This window comes from Heloderma suspectum, chromosome 1 (assembly GCF_057233095.1).
Source record: "Heloderma suspectum isolate Gila_16-S chromosome 1, 16-S_ref, whole genome shotgun sequence".
NCBI lineage: Eukaryota > Metazoa > Chordata > Lepidosauria > Squamata > Helodermatidae > Heloderma > Heloderma suspectum.
Window position 1 is genome coordinate 439,981,396 of NC_139458.1, and position 19,992 is coordinate 440,001,387.

At 47.3% G+C, this 19,992-nt stretch overlaps 1 protein-coding gene across 21 annotated transcripts in view; it reads left to right on the top strand.

Annotated features, from left to right (window-relative positions):
- The first annotated feature begins 5,151 nt into the window (after nucleotides 1-5,151).
- DTNB (dystrobrevin beta) overlaps nucleotides 5,152-19,992 on the top strand; it is a 267,328-nt gene continuing 252,487 nt past the window's right edge. For all 21 annotated transcript variants that reach the window (XM_084828363.1, XM_084828198.1, XM_084828280.1 and 18 more), the window contains exon 1: nucleotides 5,152-5,293. The gene's annotated coding sequence lies outside the window, so the exon portion shown is untranslated. The remainder of the gene's footprint in view (nucleotides 5,294-19,992) is intronic.

Here is a 19,992-nt window from a genome sequence, read left to right on the forward strand (position 1 = left end):
GGAAATGCCATTATGTATGTTATATACATGTTACGAAGCTTCAGGTAATGCATGCAAATGCAGCCAAAGACCAACCCCCACCCAACTATTTTGTTACCTGTTTATTACATTTCTATACTCCCAAGTAGCTGAGGCTTTCTGGGTGGTTCACAACAAAACGATAAAATACAATGTGATAAAATGCAATATAAAAGTTTAAAACTACAGTATAAAGTAAAAAAAATCATAATCAAATAAAATCGAACAAGAGTGCAAAGATTTAAAATATAGTAACAGATTTATAACTGTCACCTGTAGTGATCTGCACATAGGTTGCACATTATTTTTTGCCCAGAAGTACAATCTCTGTAATAATTTTATAACATTTGAATCATAGAATAGTAGGGTTGGAAGGGGCCCACAAGACCATCGAGTCCAACTCCCTGCTCAGTGCAGGAATCCAAGTCAGAGCATTCCTGACAGAGGGCTGTCCAGCCTCGTCTTGAATGCCTCCAGTGTGGGAGAGCCCACCACCTCCCTAGGTCATTGGTTCCGTTGTTGTATTGCTCTAACAGTCAGGAAGGTTTTCATGATGTTCAGCCGGAATCTGGCTTCCTGTAACTTGAGCCCATTATTCCGTGTCCTGCACTCTGGGATGATCGAGAAGAGATGCTGGCCTTCCTCTCTGTGACAACCTTTCAAGTACTTGGAGAGTGCTATCATATCTCCCCTCAGTCTTCTTTTCACAAGGCTAAACATGCCCAGTTCTTTCAGTCTCTCTTCATAGGGCTTTGTTTCCAGTCCCCTGTTCATCTGGGTTGCCCTCCTCTGAACCCTCTCCAGTTTGTCTGCATCCTTCTTAAAGTGTGGTGCCCTGAACTGGACACAGTACTCCAGATGAGCCCTAACCAGTGTTGAGGAGAGGGGAACTAGTACCTCCCGGGATTTGGAAGCTATGCTTCTATGAATGCAGCCCAAAAGAGCATTTGCCTTTTTTGCAGCCACAGCACATTGTTGGCTCATATTCAGCTTGTGATCGACAACAATTCCAAGATCTTTCTCGCTTGTAGTGTGGTTGAGCCACGTATCCCCCATCTTGTAACTGTGCATTTGGTTTCTTTTTCCTAGGTACAGAACTTGGCATTTATCCCTATTCATTGTCATTCTGTAGTTTTCTGCCCAGCGCTCCAGTCTATCCAGATCACTTTGAATTTTGTTTCTGTCTTCCAAAGTATTAGCTATCCCACCCAATTTGGTGTCATCCGCAAATTTGATCAGCATTCCCTGCACCTCCTCCTCCAAGTCATTCATAAAAATGTTGAAGAGCACTGGGCCCAGGACTGAACCCTGCGGTACCCCACTCGTTACCTCTCCCCAGTTGGAGAAGGTCCCACTGATAAGCACTCTTGGAGTCCGATTCTGTAGCCAACTGTGGATCCACCGGATCATTGTTTCATCTAGCCCACTTTGAGTTAGTTTGCTCATCAAGAGATCATGGGGCACTTTGTCGAAAGCTTTGCTGAAGTCGAGGTATATGATGTCTACAGCATTCCCATGGTCTACAAGGGAGGTTACTTGATCCAAAAATGTGATCAGATTCATCTGGCAGGACTTGTTTTTGACAATCCATGTTGGCTTCGAGTCATCACAGCATTGTTTTCAAGGTGCTTCCAGATGGATTGCTTTATCATCTGCTCCAGAATTTTTCCAGGGCTCGATGTCAGACTGACTGGTCTGTAGTTCCCAGGTTCCTCCTTTTTACCCTTTTTGAAAATAGGGACAACATTAGCTCTCCTCCATTCATCTGGCACTTCCCCCGTCCTCCATGATTTCTCAAAGAGAATAGACAGCGGTTCTGAGAGTTCTTCTGCCAGTTCCTTTATGACTCTAGGATACAGTTCATCTGGCCCTGGAGATTTGAACTCATTCAAAGTAATGAGGTGTTCCTTGACCATATGCCTATCGATCTCAAGCTGCAATCCTGCCCCTTCAGCCTCTACTTCGCCTTTGCCAGGGGGGTCACAGACCCTCTTTTGGGAGAAGACTGAGCCAAAATAGGAATTGAGCACCTCTGCCTTTTCTTTGTCATCTGTTATCGTTTTGCCATCCTTAATAGCTGAACAAGCATTTCTTTCCTCTGCCTTTTACTATGCACGTAGCTGAAGAAAGCCTTTTTAGCATCCCTCGCTAACCTCAGCTTGCTCTCAGCTTTAGCCTTCCTGACGCCATCCCTGCATCCCTTTTCTAGGCACAAAGATTACTGCAGATGCTGACTGCAGCGATGAAATCAGAAGATGTTTACTTCTTGGGAGGAGAGCAATGACAAATCTTGATAAAATAGTTAACAGCAGAGACATCACACTGACAACAAAGGTCCGCATAGTTAAAGCAATGTAGTAGCAACCCTGTAGTAACCTATGGCTGCGAGAGCTGGACCATAAGGAAGGCTAAGCGAAGGAAGATAGATGCTTTTGAACTGTGGTGCTGGAGGAAAATTCTGAGAGTGCCTTGGACTGCAAGAAGATCAAACCAGTCCATCCTCCAGGAAATAAAGCCAGACTGCTCACTGGAGGGAATGATATTAAAGGCAAAACTGAAGTACTTTGGCCACATAATGAGAAGACAGGATCCCCTGGAGAAGATGCTGATGCTTGGGAAAGTGGAAGGCAAAAGGTAGAGGGACCAACCAAGGGCAAGGTGGATGGATGATATTCTGGAGGTGACGGACTCGACCTTGGAGGAGCTGGGGATGGCGACAGCCAACAGGAAGTTCTGGCGTGGGATGGTCCATGAAGTCATGAAGAGTCGGAAGCAACTGAATGAATAAACAACAACAAGGCATAAGATCACCTTGTAAGTCTGCAACCAAGCACACTTACTTGGGAGTAAGCCCCACTGAACTTAATAGGGTGCTCAGAAACAACAGAGGAGGTTGCTTCTGAGCTTGGTGGGGAATCAGATGTGCCTCCCTTTGTTGCAGGGAGGCATTTTACCCTCTTCTCCCTCCAGTTGAGAAATGCAGAGGCAGGAGATGCAATTGGCAGGCGACTCTTGCCCTCACGCCTGTCAAATCTCATCCTGACTGCACCCCCAACAACCAAAAACAAATGCCCACAGTAGGCAGACAGAGCGGTTTCTTCCACTATTGGAGAATTTCACAGGGAGGTAATGGCGCTCCTGCATGCCAGAAAAAATACATTTCTTGCGTTTGGGGAAAACACGAGATGGGGTGGAGGAAATGGCGGGAGACACTCTGGAGGGTAATGGTGTCCGGCCTGCAAACTTCCAAGAGAGAGCCATCTCAATAGCAGGATAAAAGCTTCTTGTGATGAACCCCGAAGTCCCTCACCGAAAACTCCTGAGCAAACTTAGCAGTCATGAAGAGGAGAGGTCCTCTTGGGGATCAGTAACTGGTTAAAGAACAGAAAGCAGAGAGAAGGAATCAATGATACACTCTCCTAGTGGAGGGAAGTAAACAGTGGGGTCCCACAGAGATCTGTATTGGGACCAATGCTTTTCAACCTGTTCATTAATGATCTGGAATTAGGAGTGAGCAGTGAAGTGGCCAAGTTTGTGGATGACATAAAATTATTTAGGGTGGTTAAAACAAAAAGGGATTGCAGACAGCTCCAAAAGGATCTCTCCAAACTGGGAGAATGGGCATCTAAATGGCAAATGCGGTTCAGCATAAGCAAGTGTAAAGTGATGCACGTTGGGGCAAGAAATCCCAACTTCAAGTATAGCCTGATGGCATCTGAGATAGTGGTGACTGACCAGCAGAGAGATCTTGGGGCTGTGGTGGAAAGCTTGATGATGACAACTCAGGGTGCAGCTGCTGTGAAAAAGGCAAACTCCGGGTTTGGCATAATTAGAAACGGAACTGAGAATAAAACTGCCACAATCATACCCCCTTATACAAATCTATGATGTGACCACCCTTGCAATCCTCTGGACAGTTCTGGTCGCTCCACCTGACAAGGCTATTGTATAGGTGATGAAGGTGCAGAAAAGGGTAATCCAAATGATCGAGGGGCTGGAGAAACTCCAGTACGAGGAGAGATTTGGGGCTTTTTAGCTTAGAAAGAAGGGGAGTAAGGGGGGGCATGACAGAGGCGTACGAAACTACGCGTGGTGTGGAGAACGTAGATACACATTTTTCTCCCTCTCTCAAAACAGAACCCATTGGTGGGAGATTCAGGCCAGACCGATTCCCGCACACAGCGCGTGAACCACAGAATTCGCTCCCGCAGATGTGGCGATGGCCACCGATGTGGGCGGCTTTGAAGGGGATCCGACACGTTCCCGGAGAAGGCTGCCCAGGGCCACCAGGCTCGAGGGCTCTGCGCCACCTCCGGGACCAGGGGCAGCGAGCCTGCGCGCGCCGGCCGCCGGGAACACGGGCGGGAGGGCGCTGCCGCGCGGCCTGCTCGTGGGCTCCTGGCCGCCAGCTGGCCGCCACCGTGGGAGCAGAATGCCGGACTGGGGCCCTGCGCGTGGAGCAGCCGGGCTCCTCGCGGGACCGTGGGCGACGCTGGCTTTCTGCGCGCGGGGAGCGCGTCACGCGCGCCCGCCGGAAGGGTCAAGCGCCGCGGCCCTGGCACGGGACGGCCTCCGCGGCTCTGCTCTTCCAGGCACGTCCGCGGAGGGCTCGAGAGCGGCCTGGAGAGGCGGGCCGGGGAGGCTCAAGAGGCCGCCCAGGCCGCAGGCGCCGGCTTCCCATCACCACAGCAACGGCTCCGACCCCAACTGCGCCTGCGCACTCTATAGAAGCCGGGGGAGGAAAGGAGGGGGCGCCTATTGCGCGAGAAGTCGTTGAAGCGCGTGCACGACAACACAGCGGCTCGCGCAAGAGCGAGCGCGGCGGCTGGCGGGACGGCGCCCGCCCTCGGGCGGCCGTGTGGCTGAGCGAGAGAAAGCGAGGGGGAGCACCCCCGTCCCCGCCCCGCGCTCGGATTGGCTTAACAGTGGCATGGGCGGCGCCGGGAGGGCGGATCTTCGCAGCCAGGTTCTGCCTCCCTATTGGTGAAACTCTCGGCGGAGGCGCCCGCAGGCTGAGGCGTCCTTCGGGTTGGTTGGAGGGCTTCCCTCCCCCTTGCCGTTGGCCCGCCCCTCCGAAGGCGCTGTCTGGATTGGGCGGCGCTGAAGGGAGGCGGGCCCTCCCCGCACAGCGCTGCGCGTGGGTTGGTCGGAGGGTCGGTCGGTGCGAGCGGAGCCGCCTGAGGGGAACCGAGGGGAGCGGCGGCGGCGGCGCAGGCTGGGGAGCCGGTCGCCCCGTCCCTCCGCCTTCCCGCGGACGAGGCGGCCCGGCCAGCAGGTGAGTGGCCGGGCGCGGCGCGGCGCGGAGAGGAGCCTCGCGCCCTCTGCCTCTGCGGGGCCGGGCGGCCCGCCGGCGCCCGCAGCCGCCCCGGTCGCCCTGGCGCCGGGGCCGAGCCCTCGGCGGGGCGAGGGCGAGCCGCGCGCCCGGCTCCGCCGTGGGCTGCGCGCCTCCCCGGGGCTGAGGCGTGCTCGGCGGGCGCGCGCCTCCCCCGGCGCTCGGCCTGGCCCGGCGCAGGCGGCGCTTGGCGCGGTGGGCCGTCGGCAGGGCGCGGACCCGGGCTCGACCTCCGGGCCCTCCGCGGAGCCCCGCGGGGCGGGCCGCCCTCTCTCGCGGCAGCCCGGCGGCCCCGCGCTTCAGCCTAGCTGAGAGCAGGGGCGGCCTCTGGGGCGCGGGCTCCTTGGCCTGGAGCCCGCCTGGCTCGCCTCTGTGGGCACGGCCTCTGGGTTCTGGCTCTTGGCACACAGGAGTGTGGCGCTGTGTTGGGCACTGGCTTGGATTTATTTAAGAGCCTTTTAACCCATTTTTCCGGGTGACGTGCAGTGCTACAGAAACATGAATATACGATTACGAAGTATGTAATTATTGTGCTGCACCATATTTTTCAGTCTCCATCTCATTCATCCTTGCAACAGCCCTTGAGCTAGATCACAGAGTGGGGTTCCCAGCTGCTGTTAAGAGATTTTTGCAGTGGACCTTGGAGCGTTCTGGGATACTGTGCGTCATTTTTGTAGATGAGGTGCATTTGCTTTCCGGCCCATTTCTGCCTCTTCTGAAGATTGCTGTTTGTTCCAGGAAGTCCTGGTGTGGCAAACCAAAGTGACATGACCACAGTAGTCATTATGGGCAAATGAGGACAGGGAATCCTGACTGAAGCTTACTTTTTGTGCACTTGGTGGGCACTGTAAGGTACTGTGTGTGTGGCTTTGGGCTCACCAGATTAAGGGAGATCGCTCTAGAGCTTAATGACTAGTCAGATGGTTTTTCATGTTCATGAGGCCAGGCGGTGTTAGCTAGAGATATTTATGTCTTCTGCTCAGGGATGGATAAGAGGTAAATACAGATGAGGCGAGCAGTAAAGTACATCTTTCCTCTTATGTCCCTACATCCTACAAGAATGTAGCAATCCAAGTAATGCAGACACCTCTCTTTGTTACAAGAAGGCAATTATGAGCTGTACGTTTGGTCTCTGTGGACATCCAAGTAAAAGCAAAAGTCAAGAGTTGCAAGGCAAGGAGGTAGAAAATGAAAGTAGTTGGCTTTTCTTTGTGACATAGCCCAAATGCCCTGTGAAGGAAAGTAGAGACTGATCTTGTCTTCCTTGCTGTGGAAGAACTTATCACCTACATATCCTCTGCTGGATAGCTGTATTCTCTGTAAAATGACAGGTTTGCCTAATTTTTTTGGTGCTGCTGGCAAGAACTCCAGATTGGCTGAAGTCAGGCATATGACAGCATTAAGCCTGAGCCAAACTCCTGGGTTGTTACCTGGGTGAATCAGCACCAGTTGCTGATGGACAGCACTGTACATAGCTTGCTGCTTCTGCCTTTGGGAAAGGCATTTCATTTTGGGGAAAACTGGACAGTACCTGTTAATGGAGCCCTGTTTCTCTTCTTGTTTTAACTGAAAAGCAGCCTTGGAAGGCTACATTTTTAAGTGGATGAGCAGTGCTGGGGGGTGGACTGCTTAGAGCCAGTGTGGTGTAGTGGCAAGAGTGTTGGACTAGGAGCTGGGAGATCCGGGTTCTAGTCCCCACTCGGCCATGGAAGCTCACTGGGTGACTTTGGGCCAGTCACAGACTCTCAGCCCAACCCACCTCACAGGGTTGTTGTTGTGAGGATAAAATGGAGAGGAGGAGGATAATGTAAGCCGCCTTGGGTTCCTTGCAAGAGGGAAAAAGGCAGGGTATAAATGCAATAAATAAATAAATAAATAAATAAAACCTTTCCTAGATAACCAGGCAGTGCTTGTAATTGCTCTCCTCCCCTCATGGGCCTTGTGGTAATGCCTCCTGCTTGTAGCTTCTACTGACTACAGTATTATAATCTAAGGGGCCAATGACATTCAATTAATCCATCCATCTAAAATGGTTTCTTGGCTGCCTTCAAGGATGGTAACCTTATTTAACAATATGCAGGGGTCCACTAATCCACTTGCCATGTTGAGGGTCCCTGCCCCCTCTGGTAAGCATGATCATCCTATCTCCCCTACATGTGCTGAGTTGCTCCAGCCACAGCCACCTCCTTATTCCTTCCCAGAAGCAGTCTGTGCTGGGCATGTGAGCCTCCATCTCCTCTCTTTTCCATACCTCTCCACCACTGCCCACCTGGGCCAATTAGAGCTTCCACTTGTGCCCTGGTTGGTGCTAGGAAGGGAGGCGATGGCAATGGGTAGGGGAGGAAGAGGAAGCAGTAGCAGAGCATCTCCCCAGCTTCAGAGGAAGGCAGCGCCTGGGGATCCTTCTTGTGGAACTATCACTTAAGGGGGTCCCTCACAAGTATAGGGCAGCATGGGTGAACTCCTACCCTTCTCTTTTGGGAGAAGACTGAGCCAAAATAGGAACTGAGCACCTCTGCCTTTATCGTTTTGCCATCCTGATTTCATAGCTGAACAAGCATTTCTTTCCTCTGCCTTTTACTATGCACGTAGCTGAGGAAAGCCTTTTTGTTGTTTTTAGCATCCCTCGCTAACGTCAGCTCGTTCTCAGCTTTAGCCTTCCTGATGCCATCCCTGCAATTCTGTGCTACCTGCCTGTACTCTTCCTTTGTTCCTTGGCCTTCTTTCCACTTCCTATATGTGTCCTTTCTGGTTTTCAGGTCATCCCTAAGCTTTTTGTGAAGCCACATTGGCTTCTTCTGTTGTCTTCCACCTTTTCTTCTTGTTGGAATTGTTTGTGATTGTGCCTTGAGAATTTCCTTTTTTAAAAGCTCCCACCCATCTTGGACTCCTTTTCTCGTTACAGTCGCTTGCCATGGGACCTTACTGATCATTGTTCTGAGTTTATTAAAATCAGCTTTCCTAAAATCCAGGGTACACGTTTGACTACACTCGGCTTTTGCTTCCCTTAGAACCAAGCACTGAAGTACAACATGGTCGCTTTCCTCCAGAGTTCCTGTCACTACTACTTGATCCACTAAGTCATCTCTGTTGGTTAGGATCAAGTCAAGGATAGCCGATCCTCTAGTTCCTTCCTCTACTTTCTGTAGGAGGAAGTTATCCACACACAAGTCAGGAATTTCCCGGAGGGGCCGTGTTTTTCAGAATTTGTCTCCCAACAAATATCTGGAAAATTGAAGTCCCCCATTACTGCTACATCATGCTTCCTTAAAACATTGGCTATTTGCTTTTCCAAAGTTTCATCCTCGTCTTCTCTTTGGTTGGGTGGCCAGTAGTAGACTCCGACCACTAGGTTCCTTTTATTCTTTGCTCCATTTATTTCGACCCAGATGCTGTTGATGGGGCTACCAAGCTCCTCCTCCTGTATTTCTGTGCAGAGACATGTATTTTTCTCATACAGTGCAACCCCACCTCCCTTTATGTTCCTCCTGTTCTTTTTGAGCAAGTTATATCCTTTAATTGCTGTATTCCAGTCATGAGAGTCATCCACCAAGTCTCAGTTATACCTATCAAGTCATAATTTCCCTCCTGTATTAAGATTTCAAGTTCTGTTTGTTTCCCATACTCTGGGCATTAGTATATAGACATCGAAGACCATGTGCTTCATAGTCTGGCTTACTTCCTACATGTGTCTGAAGACTATTGTTGGGCACTATTAGAGCTGTTCTCTCCGTTGCAGTGCATGCGCCTACGTCCATTGTTACCCCCAACATTACATCTCCCTTCCCCGTAGGATTCAGTTTAAAGCCCTCCTGATGAAGTTCTTCATGCTGTGGCCAAACACATCCTTCCCATCCTTTATGAGGTGCAACCCATCCCTAGCCAACAGCCCATCTTCCAGGAAGTATAGCCCGTGGTCCCAGAATCCATATCTCTCTCGTCGGCACCACCTTCATAGCCAGTCATTCCCCCGGAGTATTTTTCGTTCCCTTTTTATCCCTCTTCTAACTGCTGGAAGGATGGATGAGAAAACGATCTGGGCCACAAAGTTTTTGTGTTTCCTTCCCAAAGCTTCAAAGTCTGACGTGATTTCTTCGTAGCTCCGCTTGGTGGTATCATTTATTCCCACATGGGTGAGGAGAAAGGGATACCTGTCAGTGGGCTTTATGAGTGCAGGCAACCTTTCAGTCACATCTCTAATTTGTCCTCCCAGGAGACAACATACCTGGCGAGTCAACGGTTCTTCGCGACATACATGGGTTTCGATCCCACACAGCAAGGAGTCTCCCACTACTACCACTCTTCTCTTCTTGTTGTTGTAGGCCTGGGTTTCATCGCCTCTGCTTGACTGACCTTCAGCCTTTTGCTCACTCTCATGTAGGTTCCCCTGTGATTCTTCCTCTGCAGGCTGTCCTCCAGTCTCATCTGCAAGTACCTGGAATCGGTTCCACAGCTCCACTGCTTCCACTGGTGCAGAGTGGCATCTAGTTCTTCTTCTCCTAACTGTCACTCTTTTCCAAGGAGTATCCTCTACTCCATTTTTCTTCACCTCAGCATTTCCCACTGCCTCATCTTGCTGTTGCTCTTCAAGCTTCTGGTCTTCCCTTTGCTGCTGTAATTCCCTCATTCTGTCCAAGAACTCTTCGTGTTCTTGACAGTCGCCGCTCCAGTCCACTTACTTTTTCTTCCAGCATCGTGATCAACTTGCACTTGTTGCAGGTGTAGGCCATGTTGTTCTCAGGCAAGAAAGCAAACATTGCACACACCTTGCAGGTCACCACCACTGGAGAGTCCTGTCCTTCCATTGCCTCTTTTCCCTTTTTGTGTCTAAGCTTTGTGATTGTTCTAGACTAGCTTGTGCCTGCTCCTCTACTCAGTAGAGGTTAAAAGCAGAGTCCCACTGGTGTGGAAGTGTGTGTTACAAGACAAATAAATGGAAAAAAGTTAGTTAAAAAAATAAAATAAAATAAAAATGAAAATGAAAAAAAATGTTAGGGGCCTCCCCCTTGACCTCCCCTGGCCAACTCCTGTTTGTTCCCCCTGCTCGCTCGCTCTGGTTGCTCACTCTCTGGGAGCTTGCTTGCTTCTGTAGTCCCTGGACCAGCTGGAGCAGCTTGCTCTGCTCTGCTCAGCTGGGAGGCGGGAACTGGTCCTTACTTTTCAGTAGCTCTAGTCAGAGTGTACATCTTTCCTTAGGGTTGGATTTGCATTACTGTTTGCTGTTTCCTAACTGAGCAGAACAAAGGAAGGTGCCCCAGCTGGTCTAGGGGCTGTATAAGCAAGCAAGCTCGCTGAGAGCAAGCGAACAGGGAGATCAAATAGGAGTTTGGCAGGGGAGGCCAAGGGGGAGGCCCCTAACAATTTTTGTTTTCAATTTCTTTTTTTTTTATAACATACACTTCCATTCCAATAAGACTTTCTTGTTAACCTCCTGTGAATAGACGACAAAGCACAGGCTATCCCAGTACAATCAGAAAGCTACAAACATAAAGGGAATAGAGACTATGGAAGGAAAAGACTCTCCAATGGTGGTGACCTGCAAAGTGTGTGCAAAGTTTGTTTTCTTGCCTGAGAACAACATGGCCTACACGTGCAACAAGTGCAAGTCGGTTGCACTGTTGGAAGAAAAAGTAAGAGGCCTGGAGCGGCGAATGGGGAATAAGAGAAGACAAAGGGTTCTTGGACAGAATGGTGGAACTACAGCAGCAAAGTGAAGTACAGGAGCTAGAAGAGCTGACCAACACCAAGTTCATAATGTGAATATAAAACTTGCAGTTAGCCACTCCCCTGGGCAACTGTAGGGTGTAAAAACTGCCTTGCTTGCAGGGCATAAACTGTGTAACCCTTACTCCAGTTCTAATCCTAGTCTTTCTTTTTAAGGGTAGAAGAGGTGTTGTTGTTTTAAAGCATTGTGTGCACCCCCAGTAGCATTGCTCTGTATCTGGGAGGCTGTACGTCAGTTTTTATTCCCTCTAGATGAGGAGGTCACTGACAATGGTGAGCTGGACATTAGTTCTCTATGCACCATTTCGGTGAAGCACAGGACAGGTTCTCTCTCTTCCTCCTCCCACCCCCAAGAGCTCCTGGGCTCTGAAGCCACAGAAGGAGAATTGGACTGTGTCAGGCTGAGCTTCCTTCCTTTGTAGCATTAAAGCTTGTGGCAGGCTGGGAAGAGGGACTCTGCCTGCATCCACTGAGAACCTAAGAAGAGCTGTGCTGGATCAGACCAAAGGCCCATCTAGTCCAGCATTCTGTTCACACAGTGGCCACCCAGATGCCCCAGTGGGAAGCCCACAAGCCGGACATAAAGGTAGCAGCACCTTCCCACATACTGCCTCTGATACCGGCGGTAATAAGTAGTCATCATGACTAGGAATCACAGACAGCCTGATCCTCCATGAATTTATATAATCCCCTTTTAAAGCTGTCCAAGTTGGTAGCTGTCTCTAGTCCCTGAGAAGAGGGCTCGGGACTTGTGTGACTAGAGCAAGGGGTGGGCAGCTAGTCATGAAGAACTCTTTGAAACCTTTATGTACCCGGCCTTGGAGGATGAGGCTATAAATGGCTATCTTGTGTTCTTATGAGAATGGCTTCAGCAAGGGCAAACTGGTGACAATTAGACTCTCAAATGGTTGTTGGGAAAGCCATGCACAAATCTAATGAGAAGCATTGTTGGGCTACAAGCTGGCTAGGGAAGACAGAAAAGAATGGGAATGAATGGTGCATTTCATCATAGTGGAAGGTTAACAAGAGGTCATCCTAAGGCTGTTCATCACATAGAAGTAACACAATGGCTACTTGCAGGGGATAGTTTAAGCTGCTTATTTGCAGCACATCTTCAGCAATCTTTGATCACCTATAAAATCTTGTATCAAGCTATTCAGGCTGGAAAAATAATGTGATTTTCCGGGTACAAGAATCAGAATTTTAGGCTGCTGCATAGAACGGTAATTTTTCCAGCACTAATTCTTGTATTGCTGGTCCTATCTATGAATGTAAGAAAACATACTGGATTAGACCAATGGCATATCTGGTTCTGCATTCTGTTCACACAGGAGCCAATGAGATGCCTATGGGAAGGTTACAAGTAGGACATGAGTGCGATAGAATCCTTCCACTCATGTTCCCCAACAACTAGTGTAGAGGAGCATACTCACTGGAGGCAATATATAGACATTGTGGAGAATAAGGGTATCAATTGTTAACAATCACAAATTTCCCTAATCCTTTTTTAAAGTCATCCAAGTTGGCAGCCATCACGGCATCTTGTGGTAGCGAAGCCCATAGTTTAACTATCTGCTGTGTAAAGAAGGACTTCCTTTTTTCTGTCCTGAATCTCTCGCCATTCAGCTTCATAGGATGACCTTGAGTTTCCAGAGAGGGAGATAAACTTCTCCATATCCACTTTCTCCACACTGTGTATAATATTGTACACTTCTGTCATGTTCTCCCTTGCTCGCCTTTTTTTAAACTAAAAAGCCGCAAACGTTGTATTGCACTCACCAGGCGCCATGCCACCGGACCTGGTTTCTGTGGTCAAGGATGGTGCCACAAACATAACTTTTCTTCACAGGGGACTTGCTCCAGCCCCTTGATCATTTTGGTTGCCATTTTCTGCAACTTTTCAGCTCTACAATATCCTTTTTGAGATGTAGTGACCAAAACACTACATAGTATTCCAAGTGTGACTGCATCATAGATACGTTTAAGGGCATTATGATATTGGCAGATTTATCTTTGATTCTTTTCCTTATGATCATGGATCTTTTGTACACTAAGCAGACAGGCTTTTTACAAACTTGTACAAAGCAATCCTACTAGAGAAAGACCAAAATACAAGCCTATAGGCTTAAATGAGAAATAGATAATTTGTTACAGGAGCCAGGGACCCTCAGGGACACTTACACAGAGACTCAAAGACCATCCACTCAATTTTTCAAACATTTTATTCAAAACTGTACAGTAATGACATATCTCCAGGGGAGGAAGCAATAAACACATTCCTGTACAACTTGCAGATGTCAGGCCTTTCTGAGGCTCAGAGAGACTTGCAGATGCCCTTGTTGGTCCATGAAATAGAAGGAACAATAGAAAAGCATGAAGGGGACACAAGGCTCCAGGGCCAGATGGATATAGAGTGAGACGTTCACTCTGTCATGGCTTGAGACATTCAAAGACAAACTGACCACTATATTGATTGGCGGAAATAACTAAAACGCGTTCATAGCAGGAGCCACATATGAGGCCAGTATCTCATTAAACCCCAAACCAGATAGAGATCTGCAGCTATGTGTGTACAGTAACCAATATCACTTAAAAACGTAGATGTGACTAAAACCTTGAGTGAGTAAAAAGCATTTTTAACATTTTAGTCATGAAATCATAGAGTTGGAAGGGGCCAGTTAGGTCATCGAGTCCACCTCCCTGCACAGTGCTGGAATCCAGTTTAAAGCATCTCTGATAGTCTCCGCTTGAAGTCCTCCAGCAATGGAGAGCTCACCACCTCCCTGTGCATTTCGTTCCATTGTCTGACTGCCCTGACCATGAGGAAGTTTTTCCTGATATTCAACCTAAATCACTCATTCCAAAAGACAAAATATTTCATAGGAGTATGGCAGCAATTCCAACAGAGAATGAAGTATTTTGGGGTGAACTCAGAGTTGGGTTGGGGAACTTGGAGCTATTGGATCTTTGAGCTGTTGCTGAAGTCTCTCTGACAGATCCAACTGAAGTTTATATGATTTTGCAATATTAAAAAAATTCCTAATGGCAGTGGAGGTTCAGGCTATAGGGTAATATTTCAAAATGGAAGGCTTCTCAATGGACAGATGTCAGGTAGGAGAGGCAGGAAGATCAAGTTGCAGATAAAAGAGGCTCTTGAATTCAGATAGGGTGAGCAAATCTCCACTGCCAAGGATCTAGTAGGGGGTTGTGCAGTCTCAAGTGAGACCTCATCCCCAGTTAGAGAATTCTGCTTGCCTAGCCTGTCCACCTTGATGCTTTGGTTGCAGTCTTCTCTGTCTTTGGAGACCTTTCCAGCCTTGCTTGTGAATTCTGCAGTACTCGAATAGGAAGCAGTGATGACTCCTAAGCAATGCTGTGGGTTTTCCAGAAAAGAACTGTATTGGAAAATTTTCCTGTGCAAACTAGAATAATTCGCATGGGGTCATTTGCATCAGAAAAAATTCACTTTACGTCAGAAAATCACTAGAGTGATCTAATTTATCATTCTTACTAAAAACAAGTACAATAAATCACAAAGCTAATAAAGTACCCCATGTTAATTTTTTGTCCCAATATACCACAGGTATTTGACCTGAAATATTTGAGGAGGAAAATTAAAGCACACTTAATGTGATTTAAATGTTATATTATGTAGAGATTTTACTTGGATACTTGAAAATATTTAAAGACAATACCATGTACTTCGTTTAAATACAAGAAAGAAACAAAGTTACTGAAAACTGCTGACACAATTCAGCCATCCTGAACCTCCAGATACATTAGACTACAACTCCCAGCATCCTTCAGTCAGCATGGCTGACTGAGGATACTGAGAGTTGTAGTCCAACACATCTGGAGGGCACCAGTTTGCACTAATTAATTTTTTTAACCCAAAGAACTGTGCATGAAATGCTGACAACCACTCATCAGTTTTAACAGAGTTCAAGTCTCTTCCACTGAGGTTATTGGGGCACTTTCATTTTTACTGTCACTACTTATTAGTTCCATTTCACACTGAGACATACATATACGTACAGTCATGTGAAAAAGAATAGTCTGCCCTTGGGGTGAATTTGCTGGGACGTCCACTCCTGGGAAGATTGGCAACTGTCTTGAATGTTTTCCACTTGTGAATAATCTTCCTCACTGTAGAATGATGGACTTTAAATTGTTTGGAAATGGCCTTATAACCCTTCCCAGACTGATGGGCAGCAACAATTGCTTCTCTAAGATCATTGCTGATGTCTTTACTCTTTGGCATTGTGTTAACACACACCTGAATGCTCGAGACCAGCAAACTCCTGAGACTGGGGCTTTTATAGAGGTGGCCACACTTGCTGATGATCAATTAATCAAGGGCATTTGATTAGCAGCACCTGGCTGCTACTTGGCCTCTTCATACCTATGGAAGCAGTAAGGGTGTACTTAGTTTTTCACACATGGCTTCTCCAATTTGGCTTTATTTCTGTAAAATAAATAATGACACGGTGTAATATGTCACGTGTTGTTGTTCATCTGAGGTTGTATTTACCTAATTTTAAGACCTGCTAAGGACCAGATGATTTTTATTATGTCCTGATATGTAAAACCATAGAACACAAAGAGGGTGTACTTTCTTTTTCACATGACTGTAACTGAAATAGATATATCCTCTCACATACCTGATAGGGATGATCACCTGAAAAGCAGTCATTGCAACTTTGAAACTGCTAAGCTTGCCTAATATTGTATTTGCAACTGGCATCCATTCCTTGTTACTAATGAGCTTCTAAAACGAAACATTTTCTGTGGAAAAATAAAGCACGGGAAAATTTCCTTCCCCACATCACTGCGTCTAAGGCAGCTCTATAACTCCCTTGTTGTTGCAGGACTGGAGCAATGTCAGTGATTGGCTTGGGCTGAGTAGGGATGGTTGTAATGGTAAGATGCATTTCCCTATTTGTAAAAACATTGCATAGGGACAACTTGGAAACAAGTGTCTGACATTCTGAAACAAGGACACAAAAAGAAAGCAGGGGTCGTATTGCAGCATGACCTTCTGTTGCTGTGGCTGTTGAAGGAGGTGTAGCAAGGTCTTCAGAGCAACAGCATATGCGAACTTAACCTAAAAGTGGGATATCGAGTTCTATCACAGTGAACTGTAATTGGAATAAGAGAGGCTTGCTCTTTTGTGTACTTGTGGGAAGAAAATTATACAGTAGTAGCTTTACAAAATTGACTAGTTATGATGTCAGCCAATGTGCTGTGCAGTTTGTACAACCTACACATTGTGTAGGGGAAATAGATGGCAAACTGTGTACCTGGAGCAGTGAATATGCTGTAGGAATGTCTCCTTTTATTTATTTTTTAAAAATTGGTCATGTATCAGAAGGTGTAATTAAGGTTCCACATCCTACACAGAGTAAAAGTCTTGGAGTCCTAAAATACAAAAAAACCAGCGTATCAGCTGTTCCTTGTTCTTCATCCAGAATAAAACAATAGAGCTGGATTGGTTGAGGAGCTATACTGGGCAAGTGCTAATTAATGACTCCTCCTCCTCCTGGAGGGAAGTCTCAAGTGGAGTGCTCAGGGCTCTCTACTACTCCCTGTGCTGTTCAACATTTTCATAAATGACCTGGACGAGAGTGTACAGTGTACACTTTCTTCTTTCACCTTCGTCATGAGGTTCCTCAGCTCCATAGTTCTTCCGGGACCCTATCTACTAAATCTAGTCCCTTAAATCTATTCTTCATCTCCACTGCATATTCATTAGGAACTGATCTGTGGGTCTTCCCTATTCTCTTTAGTCAGATTCTAAATTGTGCAATAAGAAGTTCATGATCTGAACTACAATCAGCTCCAGGTCTTGTTTTTACCGACTGCATAGATGTCCGCCACCTTTGGCTACAAAGGATGTAGTCAATCTGATTTCGGTGTTGACCGTCTGGTGAAGTCCATGTATAAAGTCGTCTCTTAGGTTGTTGGAAGAGAGTGTTTGTTATGCACAGTGAGTTGTCTTGGCAAAATTCTATCAGCCTATGTCCTGCTTCATTTTGTTCTCCCAGACCATACTTGAGTTGTCTTGGCAAAATTCTATCAGCCTATGTCCTGCTTCATTTTGTTCTCCCAGACCATACTTGCCTGTAATTCCAGGTGTCGTTTGACTACCCACCTTAGCATTCCAGTCTCCTGTAATGAAAATAACATCTCTTTTAGGCGTACTATCCAGCAGGTGCAGCACATCCTCATAGAACTGATCTACTTCTGCTTCTTCAGCATCTGTGGTTGGGGTGTATATTTGGATCACTGTGATGTTAAATGGCTTACCCTGAATTCGAATTGAGATCATTCCGTCATTTTTTGGATTGTATCTAAGCACTGCTTTAGCCACTTTATTATTAATTATGAAGGCTGCTCCATTTCTTCTGTGGTCCTCTTGTCCACAGTAGTAGATCTGGTGGTCCTTTGATGTGAAGTGGCCCATTCCAGTCCATTTCAGTTCACTGACACCCAAAATGTCTTTATTTAATCTTGACATCTACCCAGTAACCGCATCCAATTTGCCCTGGCTCATGGATCTTACATGTTCTCTGTTGATCCTGAGGGCAGGACTAGAATCAATGGATGGAAATTACAGGGAAGCAAATTTTGGCTTAACATTAGGAGAAATTTCCTAACAGTGATAGCTGTTCAGCAGAGGAACAGATTGCCTTCGGAGGTGTTGGGTTCTCCTTCGCTGGAGCATTTAAGCAGAGTCTGGATCGCCATCTGTCAGGGATGCTGCAGCTACACTCTGTAGTGCACAGCCTGCATTGAGCAGGGGTTTGGACTAGATGATCTCTGTGGTACTTTCCAACTCTCTGATTCTATGATTTTGTATATTGAATACAAATTTAATTCTAAATTTTCACTGTACTGCAGATATCAATGGCTACTAGTCATGGTGACTAGTATGGTGACAATATATTACCTCCAGGATCAGCGGCAGTATGCCTCTCAAGAACAGTTGCTGGGGAACATGAGCAGGAGGATGCTGTTCAGCTCATGTCCTGCTTGTGAGCTTCCCACAGGCATCAGGTTAGACACTGTGGGAACTTCACAACATGTGTGATGGCCAACACTTTGGATGGCTTTAAAAGGGGATTGGACAAATTCATGGAGGATAAGGCTGTCAGTGGCTACTAGTCCTGATGGCTATATGCTACACCAGTTGCTGGGGAACATGGGAAGGAGGGTGCTGTTACACTCATGTCCTGATTGTGGGTTTCCTGTGGGTATCTGGTTGGCTGCTGTGTGAACAGAATGCTGGACTAGATGGACTCTTGGTCTGATCCAACCTGGTTCTTCTTGTGTTCTTAGTGCTGGACTAAGTATACCTTTGGTCTGATCCAGCAGGAATCTTCTCATGTTTTGATCGGGATTGGCTAACTTTTGAGTTTTAACACAGAGACATTTCTAAATGATTGAAAAGTTCTGACCCAAGTCAGTTATCTTTAAAAGTCAGCCCTCTCAGACTCCAAATGCAAACCTCCCCGCTAAATTTCATAATAATGAGGCTTGTCAGTATGGTAGGATTTCTTCCAGATTTGTTGCCTCCCAGCTGAGCAGAGCAGAGTAGAGGAGGCTTCTCCAGCTGCTCCAGGAACTACAGAAGCAAGCAAGCTCCCAGATAGTGAGCGATCAGAGTGAGCGAACAGGGGGAGCAAACAGGAGTTGGCCGGGGGAGGTCAAGGGGGAGGCCCCTAACTTTTTTAAAAAACACACACACACTTTTTTTTCATTTATTTGTCTTGTAACACACTTCCATACCAGTGGGACTCTGTTGTCAACCTCCAGTGAGTAAGGGCCAAGCACAGGCTACTTTAGAACAATCAGAAAGCTAGACAAAAAAAGGAAAACGTATTATGGAAGGACAAGACTCTCCAGTGGTGGTGACCTGCAAGGTGTGTGCAATGTTTGTTTTCTTGCCTGAGAAAACAAACAACAACAAGTGCAAGTTGATCACCGCTGCTGGAAGAAAAAGTAAGAGGCCTGGAGCGGCGAGTATCGACCCTCCAGAGAATAAGAGACGATGAAGAGTTCTTGGACAGAACGGTGGAACTACAGCAGCAAAGCGAAGTACAGGAGCTAGAAGAGCAACAGCAAGATGAGGCAGAAGAGGGAAATGCTGAGGTGAGGAAAAATGAAGTAGAGGATACTCCTTGGAAAAGGGTGACAGGAGCAGAAGAACTAGAAGCCACTCAGCACCAGTGGAAGCAGTGGAACTAGGGAATATTCAACCTGTTCTGGAGGGGGTTGCACTCCCCCTAAAGGATCAGGTTCGTAGTTTGGGGGTGCTCTTGGATCCAGAACTGTCACTTGAGGCACAGGTGAACTCAGTGGCACGGAGCACTTTTTATCAGCTTAGGCTGGTATACCAACTATGCCCTTATCTGGACAGAGATAGCCTAGCTACAGTTATCCATGCTCTGATAACTTCTCGTCTGGATTACTGCAATGCGTTATACGTGGGGCTGCCTTTGAAAACGGTCCGGAAACTTCAGCTGGTCCAAAATAGGGCAGCAAGATTGTTAACAGGGACTGGCCTGCGAGCTCATATTACGCCAGTACTTTTCCAGCTGCACTGGCTGCCAGTCCGTTTCCGGGCCCGATTCAAAGTGCTGGTGTTAACATTCAAAGCCCTTAATGGCTTGGGGCCAGGTTACCTGAAGAATCGCCTCCTCCCATATGTGCCTGCCCGGACCTTAAGATCATCATCAGCGGCCCTTCTCCGTGAGCCCCTGCCAAAGGAAGTTAGGCAGGTGGCTACTAGGAGGAGGGCTTTTTCTGTTGTGGCACCCTGGCTCTGGAATGAGCTCCCTAGTGAGGTTCGCCTGGCGCCTACATTGTACTCCTTTCGGCGCCAGGTGAAGACCTTTTTATTTTCCCAGGCATTTTAG